Consider the following 10,871-nt stretch of genomic DNA (forward strand, 5'->3'; position numbering starts at 1 on the left):
TAGGACTAAGTAAGACTTCGCAGGACATGCACGCTTTATTTTGTGTAAAACATCCACACAGTGTTCGCTGTATTTGCTCATGATGGAAACTGGGCACAATGGCCCCTTCCATTTCAGTATACAGAAGGAAGCCACATGGGGCACAACTTGTGTAGCAGTCTTGGAAGAAGCAAACAGCAATTCTAGATCACATGTTCTTCCTCCAGGGAAGCTCATAGAAGCCCCTTGGCCAGAACTCCATCTGGGCAGGGCTTGATATGGGGCAAGGCTGGAGACGTGGAGCATTTGTGCTCTGCAGTATACTCCCTTTCTGAGGAAGCAGATATCCAAGCATCTATCTATGTTTATTCTAGCACAGCCAGAAGCAGCATTACCTTAAGTCTGGTCTATACTACAGACCTATAGCAGTGTGAAAATCCACCCCCCGAGTGACATAGTTATGTCACATAACCGTGCTCCTCCGCACCCGTGTAGACAACACTATGTCAATGGGAGAGCATCTCCCATTGACATGCTCCTGCCTCTGGGGAGGTGGATTAACTATGGCGACAGGAGAGCTCTCTCCCATTGGCATGCGAACATCTTCACTTAAGCTCTACAGAGGTATCTGTAGTGTAGACCTGCCCCAAGACTCCACATCTGCTGTCCTTTCAGAAAAGGCTTTGTACAGGCATAGGCTAGGTGGCCAATGGGAGCACATATGCAAAGGCTATGTTACCATGGATGAAGAGGTACAGATCTCAGGACATCTACTGGCTGAGGAGACACACCTTTGGGCTGTTCTATGGTGACATAGGGGTGCAAACTTCTCACCCCTCATGGAATGAGTAGAAGAGACTGCTTCAACTCATGGAGTTTCAGGCAGACCCCTTCCATGGGTTGTTCCTACACTGGTTGAATTTTTCCTAGTGTGATGTATGTCTGTACCTTTCATTCATATTAACATATACAACTACCACTCAATTTATATTACTTTTATTGTATAAACTTGCTCATTTATGCACCAGGCATCAAATAAAAGTGAATAACTGTCCTCAGGGTAAAGAACTCTCTTGCTTATCATTAGACCTAAATCTTTTGTTCATACAACTTATAATATTTGCTTACTATCAAACATTTATGTTTAATAATTCATCATAACAGTTATGCCCCCACCCCAGTTTCCTGGCAAATACAATATGACTGAAGAATTATGAACAAGTTCTTCAAGAATGTGGTATGTGTATATAGTTTCAATATATACAAAGCTCAAAGGGGAATTACTAAAGCATTAAACTGATAGTGCTGCAGTGTAGTTCTAAGCTGTGTGTGGCATGAAGCACAGACAGTGAAAACAACATTGCTAATTATAGGCGTGATTTGGAAAGCTTTTCTCAAGTTGCATAATACTGGCTCACACTATCGATCCCTGTGTGGTCAACAGGCTTGATTCTCCTCCCATGTACAGCTGTATTATAGTGGTGCAGGTCCTCTGACTTCATTAGAGCTACTCAGGGTTACATGATTGTGAGAGGAGAATCAGCTGGTGCCACTTGCATGAGCAGATATCACACCGCATAAGAGGGGGCAAATTAGATCCTAGCAGGAAGGGACACGCATCTTGCCTTTGTTTCTCTAGGCGATGGACCAGTACAAGCCAGGCTGATCAAGGAAGGATTCTCATGCCTGGATAGAGTTCAAACACCTGGAATATTTATAAAGGTCAAAGAAAGTGTAACAATGCTGGTTCTGGCAGGACCCAACTGAGAGTGCCAATTCAGGACAAATTCCTTAAAACAGGGCAGTTACATCCCAAGGCTGGGGGTTTTCCACCTCTAAGGCAAACCAAACTAGCCAAACAAAGAGGACTTCGGTCTCACCCCACTGGCTAACCACAAGTCACATGAGCAATTCCTTAGACATTCCAGTTTCCCAGTATCACCACCAGTGCCACTCGTTATGGGGACAAATGGTTATGAAAACCAATACCCCAGTAAAAGAAAAAAGGTTCTCCTGATCCCCACGGACCAAGCCCCAGACCTAGGTCAATATACAAATCAGATCTTACCCACAAATCACGCTGTTGCCAATCCTTTAGAATCTAAAATCTAAAGGTTTATTCATAAAAGGAAAAAGATGTATATGAGAGCTAGAATTGGTTAAATGGAATCAATTACATACAGTAATGGCAAAGTTCTTGGTTCAGGCTTGTAGCAGTGATGAAATAAACTGCAGGTTTAAATCAAGTCTCTGGAGTACATCCACAGCTGGGATGGGTCATTCAGTCCTTTGTGTAGAGCTTCAGTTTGTAGCAACGTCCCTCCAGAGGTAAGAAGCAGGATTGAAGACAAGATGGAGATGAGGCATCCGCCTTTTATAGTCTTTTCCAGGTATAAGAACACCTCTTTGTCCTTACTGTGGAAAATTACAGCAAAATGGAGTCTGGAGTCACATGGGCAAGTTCCTGCATACTTTGCTGTGTTACAAGGCGTATCTGCCTTCTCTCAATGGGTCAATTGTATAGCTGATGGTCCTTAATGGACCATCAAGCAGGCTAGGCAGAGCTAACACCAACTTGTCTGGGACGTCTCCCAGAAGCATAGCATAAGTTTGAAATACAGACAATATAGAGTCAATATGCATAACTTCAACTACAAAAATGATACTCACATATAGACACCATAATTATAACCAGCAAACCATAACCTTGTCTTAGATACCTTATTTGACCCCCTTTATACAAGATTTGGTGCCACTACAGGACTTTGGTTGCAACCATGTTCTATATGGTCCCAGATTATGTCAATAACGTCACAGAAAGGCAATACAGGGCACGAGGCACAATCCACGTGCCCCTAGCTCCTCATAAACTCATCCTTGTGCTGTGGCCCTGCCCCTTCTTGGGACAGCAGAGGGTTTCAGAGTTGAGACAAATGGCCTGGGGCATTTCACATCCCTTAGAGCTATTGATTCAGGCTGTCTGCAGACTCAGACAGGCATTAGTTATACTCAGGCCACAATTTCAAAGTTTCTTTGCAGCCATAAGGAAGAGGAACACAATTCTAGCATTGCTTTATTATGAGAAAACAAAACAAGACCCTGTGCCTTTAAGGTTAGTCCCAAACATATCAAGCATGTTGAGCAAGTCCTCTCCACACAGCTCCTTTATTCCTTCCCTCCCAGACACCCTCCCTTCTTAGTGTGTTAATTAACTCCCCAGAGCTGGCCTAGCCTTAGTGAGGTTCCCATCTGTGGGCCTTCATCTAAGTAGGCTAGCCCTCCCCTGACAACCTCAGCATGGAATGCATATTCATCACACTGGCCCTGCCTCACTGTTTCTTCTATCTTTATTATTTTTAAATTACAACTAGGAAAGAACAAAATGTGCAGCCCCTTTATGCAGTTCATTTCTGAATATGGGACGGTTAACTTGTGGTGTTTCCTTGTTAATCTCCCTTTGAGAGGGTTGGGGCTTGCCATGGAAAGGGGCAAAAATCCCTGAGAAATCCCCAGAGATCCAGTAGAGGTCAGGAATATCTACATGGAGGCCATGTGCCTCCACATGATCATCAATCCTTCACTCCCATGGGAACATAGCTATTCCCATGTCCTCCCCCGGGGGACTGCAATCACTGGGTGTGGGTGGAGATCCATACAAGTTAACACTGTTTCAGACAGAATTAATTTACATTGGGTTGCTTGTAGGAACTCCCACAGAGGAGCTTTACTGGCATCAGAGGGAGAGGAGGAGCAGGCAACAGAGTCTGCACTACATCAGACTGGAAATAGGGCACAAATGTTTAACAGCGAGGGTAATTAACCATTGGAACAACTTATCAAGGGTTGTGGGGATTCTCCATGTATGGCAATTTTTAAATCAAGAATGGGTGTTTTTTTTTAAAAAAGCTCTGCTCTAGTTCAAACAGTAATTAATTCAGGGAAGTCCTGTAGCCTGTGTTATACCGGAGGTCAGACTACATGATCACAATGGTCCCTTCTGGACTTATTATCTATGAGTCTATGAATTCCAGCAGGCTTCCATTATTTTGTACTGCTCTCCACTGTTGGACGCAGAGGGAAGCATTGGTCAAAGTTAATAAGCATTTGAAGGTTGTACTAAACACTAAGGAGGGAGAAGAATTGTTTGTAGGAGGTTGTGTACATTAAAGTAATGTAACTGACTAAGAAAAGGAAAGATATTTTGGCTGCATATTAGGAAACATTTCCTGTTGGTGAGTGCTAATGAATTACAGATTAAAATTCCAAGTGAAAGAGTAGAGGTCACATCTTTAGAGAAATGTAATCTGCATTTTTTTTCCACTGTGACACCATGGAGAGGGGACATCCCCTTGGCCTTGCCCACTTTCTGCTTTCCTGCATGTTACCCTACAACAACAGAGCTTCAGGCATTTGGAAAGGGCTTCCTTAGAGTTAGAGGTGTAGGGAATGATGTTTCCTGTGCTCATTCTGACAAAAATTGGCCCCCTCTAGGAGAGATTGTGCAATTCCCCCTTATCCCCGCATGAAGTTACTTAGGTTATCATCTGGCCCTAAGTATTTTGTCTGTTATTTTTCATATCAAGTTACCGTGAAGAACATGGGAATTATCTGTATTATTATTATGTATACCTCTTATTTTTATTGCTGTTTGCTACATGAATTCAAAAGGTTAATTCTTGCTGGAGCTCACCTCATCTCCGGGGGGGCTTTAGTAACCTCACTCACCCCTGTTTAACAGACAATGCAGACAGAGGTCTGTCCCTCACATGTGGTGCATAAACTGGTTTGACTAGGTTTAGAAGAGCTAGGCCAGGCAAAGGAATTTTGAGGGGCATCAAAAGGGGATCCTGGAGGAACAGGGGCATGGAGAGAAGCAAACTGGAACTTCAGTCCCCAAAGCAGGGAGAAGCTGGGACTGCCTAAAGCTTTGAGAGACATGCTAAGCTTTAGGTAAGACATATGCATGTAGGTCATTTGTTGTTTTAACTTTTTTTTCTGAAATGCCACTGCAAGGGGGGGCTCATCCGCACTGTAGTAGAGAGGAGGCTAACGTGCTTTTCTGGGCTCAGCCAGCACCAACCAAGCACAACTATAAGACTTGTTCTGCCTGCAGAGAAGAAGCTTAAAAAGGGAAAGCCTGCCACAGGAAGGGGCGATGCCTAGGGAGAAGACCGCTGGCTACAAGAACAAATCAACAAAGAGGAAGACAGCTGCAACTGTATGAACCAGGGATGGGGTGACCCAAAGGAGTGGCTGGAGGAAGACTCCAACCCTGATTAAATATTGCTATACCTGCACATAAGCCAAACCCCAAAGGAGTGACCAAAAAGACTGCCTATAAGCTTGTCTTCACGTACAGCGGCGCAGCTGTAGTGCTTTAGTGAAGACACCCCTACAGGGCTGCCCAGAGGATTCAGGGGGCCTGGGGCAAAGCAATTTCGGGGGCCCCTTCCATAAAAAAAAGTTGCAATACTCTAGAATACTATATTCTCGTGGGGGCCCCTGCAAGGCCCGGGGCCTGGGGCAAATTGCCCCACTTGCCCCCCCCCCGGGGCAGCCCTGCACCCCTACACCAATGGGAGAGCTTCTCCGCGTAGTTAATCCAGCTCCCAAAGAAGTGTTAATTCTTCTGCCGACATAGCGCTGTCTACATGGGGTGGTTAGGTCGGTATAACTACATCACTCAGGGGTGTGAATTTTTCACACCCCCTGGGCAACATGGTTATACCAATATAGGCCTGTAGTGTAGACTTGGCCTTAGAGACTGTCCGTCCTTCTGTCTTATTCTGATTACTCCTCTCTCAGGGGAAAGAGAGGGAAAAGGACCTTTTTGTATGCATTGTTTTGAGAATCCTTTGTATGCCATAGACGGAGGGAGGACTCTGTAAGTAACCCAAATCATGGTCAGGTAGGAGCTTAGGGGTGGGGGCACCCACCCATCACAGCTATATTCCTATAGATAAATAAGTAATACTTTGTTTGGAAGAAGCTGTTCTGAGTCACTGCATTTACCAAATGGTCACAACCAATAGAAGTCACTTGCAGGTTCTAAACCAGGTGTGGGCAAACTTTTTGGCCTGAGGACCACATCTGGGTATGGAAATTGTATGGCAGGCCATAAATGCTCACAAAATTGGGGTGTGGGAGGGGGTGAGGGCTCTGGCTGGGGGTGAAGGTTCTGGAGTGGGGCCAGAAATGAGGAGTTCAGGATGCAGGAGGGGGCTCTGGGCTGGGGTAGGGGGTTGGGATGTGGGAGAGGGTGAGGGCTCTGGCTGGAGGTGCGGGTTCTGGGGTGAAGCCAGGGATGAGGGGTTTGGATGCAGGAGCGGGCTGCGTGTGGAGCAGAGTATGAGAGGGGGCTCTGGGCTGAGGCCCGGGGTTGGGATGTGGGAGGGGGCATGGGCTCTGGGCTTGGGGTGCAGGTTCCAGGGTGGGGCCAGAAATGTGGGGTTCAGGGTGCAGGAGTGGGCTCCAGTCTGGGACAGAGGATTGGGGTGCATGGAAGGAGGCTCTAGGCTGGGGGATTTGTAGTGCAGGAGGGGGCTCTGGGCTGGGGGAGGGGGTTGGAGTGTGGGGGGTGTGAGGGCTCCAGCTGGGTGCAAACTCTGGGGTGCGTCTGGGGATGAGGGGTTTGAGGTGCAGGAGGGTGCTCTGGGCTGGAACAGAGGGGTTTGGAGGGTGGGAAGGGGATCAGGGCTGGGGTAGGGGGTTGGGGCATGGGTGCAGGCTCCGAGTGGCGCTTACCTCAAGCAGCTTCCGGAAGCAGCAGCATGTGCCCCCCCACCCCAGCTCCTAAGTGGAGGCGCGGCACCGGCCAGGCAGCTCTGCATTCTGTCCCGTCCACAGGTGCTGCCCCTGCAGCTCACATTGGCCATGGTTCCCGACCAATTGAAGCTGCAGAGACGGTGCTGGGGGCAGCGTGTGGAGCCCCTTGGATGCCCCTACACATACAAGCCGGAGAGGGGACATGCCATTGCTTCCGGGAGTCGCACGGAGCCACGGCACAAGCAGAGCGGCGCAAGCCCCCAGTCCCACTCCCTGGCTGGAGCACAAGAGGTGCTAACTGAGGAGATATTTGAGCCATTAGCGATTATCTTTGAAAAGTCATGGAAGACTGGAAAAGGGCAAATATAGTGCCAATCTATAAAAAGGGAAATAAACACAATCTGGGGAATTACAGACCAGTCAGTTTAACTTCTGTACCCAGAAAGATAATGGAGCAAATAATTAAGCAATCAATTTGCAAACATCTAGAAGATAATAAGGTGATAAGTGACAGTCAGCATGGATTTGTCAAGAACAAATCATGTCAAACCAACCTGATAGCTTTCTTTGATGGGGTAACAAGCTTTGTGGATGGGGGGAAGCGGTAGACATGGTATATCTTGACTTTAGTAAAGCTTTTGATACTGTCTTGCATGACCTTCTCATAAACAAACTAGAGAAATGCAACCTAGATGGAGCTACTATAAATGGGTGCAAAACTGGTTGGAAAATCATTCCCAGAGAATAGTTATCAGTGGTTCACAGTCATGCTGGAAGGACATAACGAGTGGGGTCCCGCAGGGATCAGTTCTGGGTCCGGTTCTGTTCAATATCTTCCTCAATGATTTAGATTCTGGCATAGCGAGTACACTTATAAAGTTTGCGGACAATACCAAGCTGGGAGGAGTTGCAAGTGGTTTGGAGGATAGGATTAAAATTCAAAATAATCTGGACAAACTGGAGAAATGGTCTGAAGTAAATAGGATGAAATTCAATAAGGACAAATGCAAAATACTCCACTTAGGAAGGAAAAATCAGTTGCACATATACAAAATGGGAAATGACTGCCTAGGAAGGACTACTGTGGAAAGGGATCTGGGGGTCATAGTGGATCACAAGCTAAATATGAGTCAACAGTATAACGCTGTTGCAAAAAAAGCAAACATCATTCTGGGATGTATTAGTAGGGGTGTTGTAAGCAAGACATGAGAAGTAATTCTTCTGCTCTACTCCACGCTGATTAGGCCTCAACTGGAGTATTGGTCCAGTTCTGGGCATCACATTTCAGGAAGGATGTGGACAAATTGAAGAGAATCAAGAGAAGAGCAACAAAAATGATTAAAGGTCTAGAAAACATGACCTGTGAGGGAAGATTGGAAAAATTGGGTTTGTTTAGTCTGGAAAAGAGAAGACTGAGGGGGGGACATGATAACAGTTTTCAAGTATGTAAAAGGTTGTTACAAGGAGGAGGGAGGAAAAATTGTTTTTCTGAACCTCTGAGGATAGGACAAGAAGCCATGGGTTTAAATTGCAGCAAGGACGGTTTAGGTTGGACATTAGGAAAAATTTCCTAACTGTGAGGATGGTTAAGCACTGAAATAAATTGCCCAGGGAAGTTGTGGAATCTCTATTATTGGAGATTTTTAAGAGCAGGTTAGACAAAGACCTGTTAGCAATGGTCTAGATAATACTTAGTCCTGCCATGAGTGCAGGGGTCCCTTCCAGTCCTATGATTCTATGTCTTTGGAGGCTAAAGTCTTTAATTACCCACAGGACAGGGGGAGCACAAACAGTTCCACTGCAAGCTTTATCAGTCAGTCTTACCATGTGTGACGCAGTAGGGAGCGGGGTGGATTGACCTGGGAATGTCATTTAGTTTTATTGGACTATCTGCATGGGGGATGGGAGAGCAGGGGATGATTTTAGGTGAGGGATGGTACCTGAGCCTGTAACCTGAGCCAGGAAGGGGGGTGGGGTGAGTCAACACCTTTGCCCGGGAAACTGGACAAAGGGATGGGGGAGAGAAGGAGAGGGAGAGAGCCTGCTGGAGGGGTTTTTGGTTTCCCAGCCAGCCCAAAACTGAAGAAGCAGGGAACCCCAAGTCTGGGGTCTAAGATCCTTGCCCCCCAGAGGGACATGGCTGAGGGGTCCTGGTTGTACCTACAAGCCCTGCTTGGGACTGTGTTCCTGTCGTCTAATAAACCTTCTGTTTTACTGGCTGGCTGAGAGTCATGGTGAATCGCAGGACGTGGGGGGGTGCGGGGCCTTGACTCCCCCACACTCCGTGGCACCATGTTCTGAAGGGACTGTTATCTGGTGTGGGAAGGCAATTCAGTCTCCTTAGCTATTAAGGGCAAGATTTTAAAGGTATTTAGGGCACCTAAACTTGCAGATAGGCACCAAGAGGGATTTTCAAAATCACTTAAGGATCCATGAAGGGACTTAGGCATTGCAACACTGAGAATCATGGCATCAAATTTTTAGGAGCCTAAAAAATCACAGGAATAATGCTGTGATCCACAAAGCCTGAGTTAGGTGCCTAGACTTCCTATACAATGGGAGTTCTCAAACTTCTTTTGCTGGGCCACCCCTTTGAAAATATTTCAGGGTGTGATGACCTCTCCTCCCAAAAAAGTGATAGCAAATTATCCATACATACTTATAGGAACATACTCATGATATTGCCACCTTACTTCTGTGCAGTTGCTGGCAGTGGTGCTGCCTTCAGAGCTGGGTGGCTGGAGAGTGGCAGCTGCTGTACTCCCTTCAAGTCCCCCAGCAATATTTTTTATAATCTTGTGACCCTCTACAACAGACTTGTGACCTGCTTTTGAGTTGGACTCCCACTTTGAAAAATGCTGCTATACAATGAATGGGGAAAGACAGGCACTTTAGAACGTGATCCGCAAAAGCCAGCACACTAGGTAAGGAGCTGTCTAAACCAGCCAATGAGAGATGCTGATGAGAGGGGTGTGTCCTAAATCCCACCCATCTCAGAGAGAGGCCATGGAGGTTCAAGTTGTAGGGAGGCATCTGTGACACTGATAAATGAAGTGCCAGCTGTGGCCAAAGCTGTAGCCCTTTGCTAAGAACTGACAAATTCATAGCTGGAAACCAAACCAGCTCACCTGGAGGTTAGTTTTGTTCAAAATAGGTATTAGTCTTATATGAATATATTTAGTCTCTATGAAATGCTTGTAAATTGCTGCATGCATTAATCTCATGTGTAATTCTGTATTCCATGCTATAAGAAAATATGTAAGTTTTGCTTTATAACTTTGAAAATGTTTGCTCTCAAGTTGTGAACTGAGGCATGGGAATTCCCCCACCCCACCCCCATTCAGGAGGCCTATAAAGATTAAATGGGCCATTAAGGAACATTGGAACACAAAGGATTTGTGAATGGCCCTATCACACCTTGGAAATGGTACCTGCAATAGAGCTCCTCTTGTGGACTGGAAGACTAAATGTAAAAGATAAAACAGGATCACAAGAGAATTTTTCACCTCTTTGCTGTCTGAACTCTCACAGGGCCAGAGACTCATAACTCTAATTTCTTTTTGTTAGTTAATAAACCTTTAGATATTTTATTACAGGATTGGCTACAGGTTATGTCTTTGGTGTAAGACCTAGGGTACTAACTGATCTGGGATAAGTGATTGGTTTCTTGGGACTGGAAGCAACCTGAATATTTTATGATTTTTGATGCAAGTAAACATTTATCACTAAGTCCAGTTTGCCTGCACGACAAGATAGACTGGAGAGCCATCTGTGACTCTGTGGTGAGACTGATATAGTAATCCTGAAGTTCACACTTCTTATCGGTTGGTAAAATCTAATTATACAACACACTGCCAATTTGGGGTGTCTGCACTGTTTTTGATTGCCTACCTCAGGGCAGACTCTCACAGTTGTGAGCCACTGGAGACAACATGACAGCACCTATTTCTGATTAATGATCCATGACTGGCCCAATGACAATTTAATGATATATCAACAGGGCAACAATCATTAGGCAAGAGAAACTGCAGTCTAGTAGTTAGGGTACCCACTGGGAGATGGGATACCCAGGGTTCAAAGCCCCTGCTCCACTCTATTACTTTTCACAGCGGAACAGCTTCAACAGC

General features: G+C 45.9%; 1 protein-coding gene across 1 annotated transcript in view; it reads left to right on the forward strand.

The window, feature by feature from the left end:
• Window positions 1–10,863: 10,863 nt before the first annotated feature.
• Window positions 10,864–10,871, forward strand: part of LOC112119329 (conserved oligomeric Golgi complex subunit 6) — a 99,345-nt gene continuing 99,337 nt past the window's right edge. The window contains exon 1 of the mRNA XM_024217949.2: window positions 10,864–10,871. This exon is cut by the window's right edge and continues 61 nt beyond it. The gene's annotated coding sequence lies outside the window, so the exon portion shown is untranslated.

Source organism: Terrapene carolina, unplaced genomic scaffold, assembly GCF_002925995.2.
Source record: "Terrapene carolina triunguis isolate 2854851 unplaced genomic scaffold, T_m_triunguis-2.0 Scaffold139, whole genome shotgun sequence".
In the NCBI taxonomy this organism is placed as follows: Eukaryota; Metazoa; Chordata; order Testudines; family Emydidae; genus Terrapene; species Terrapene triunguis.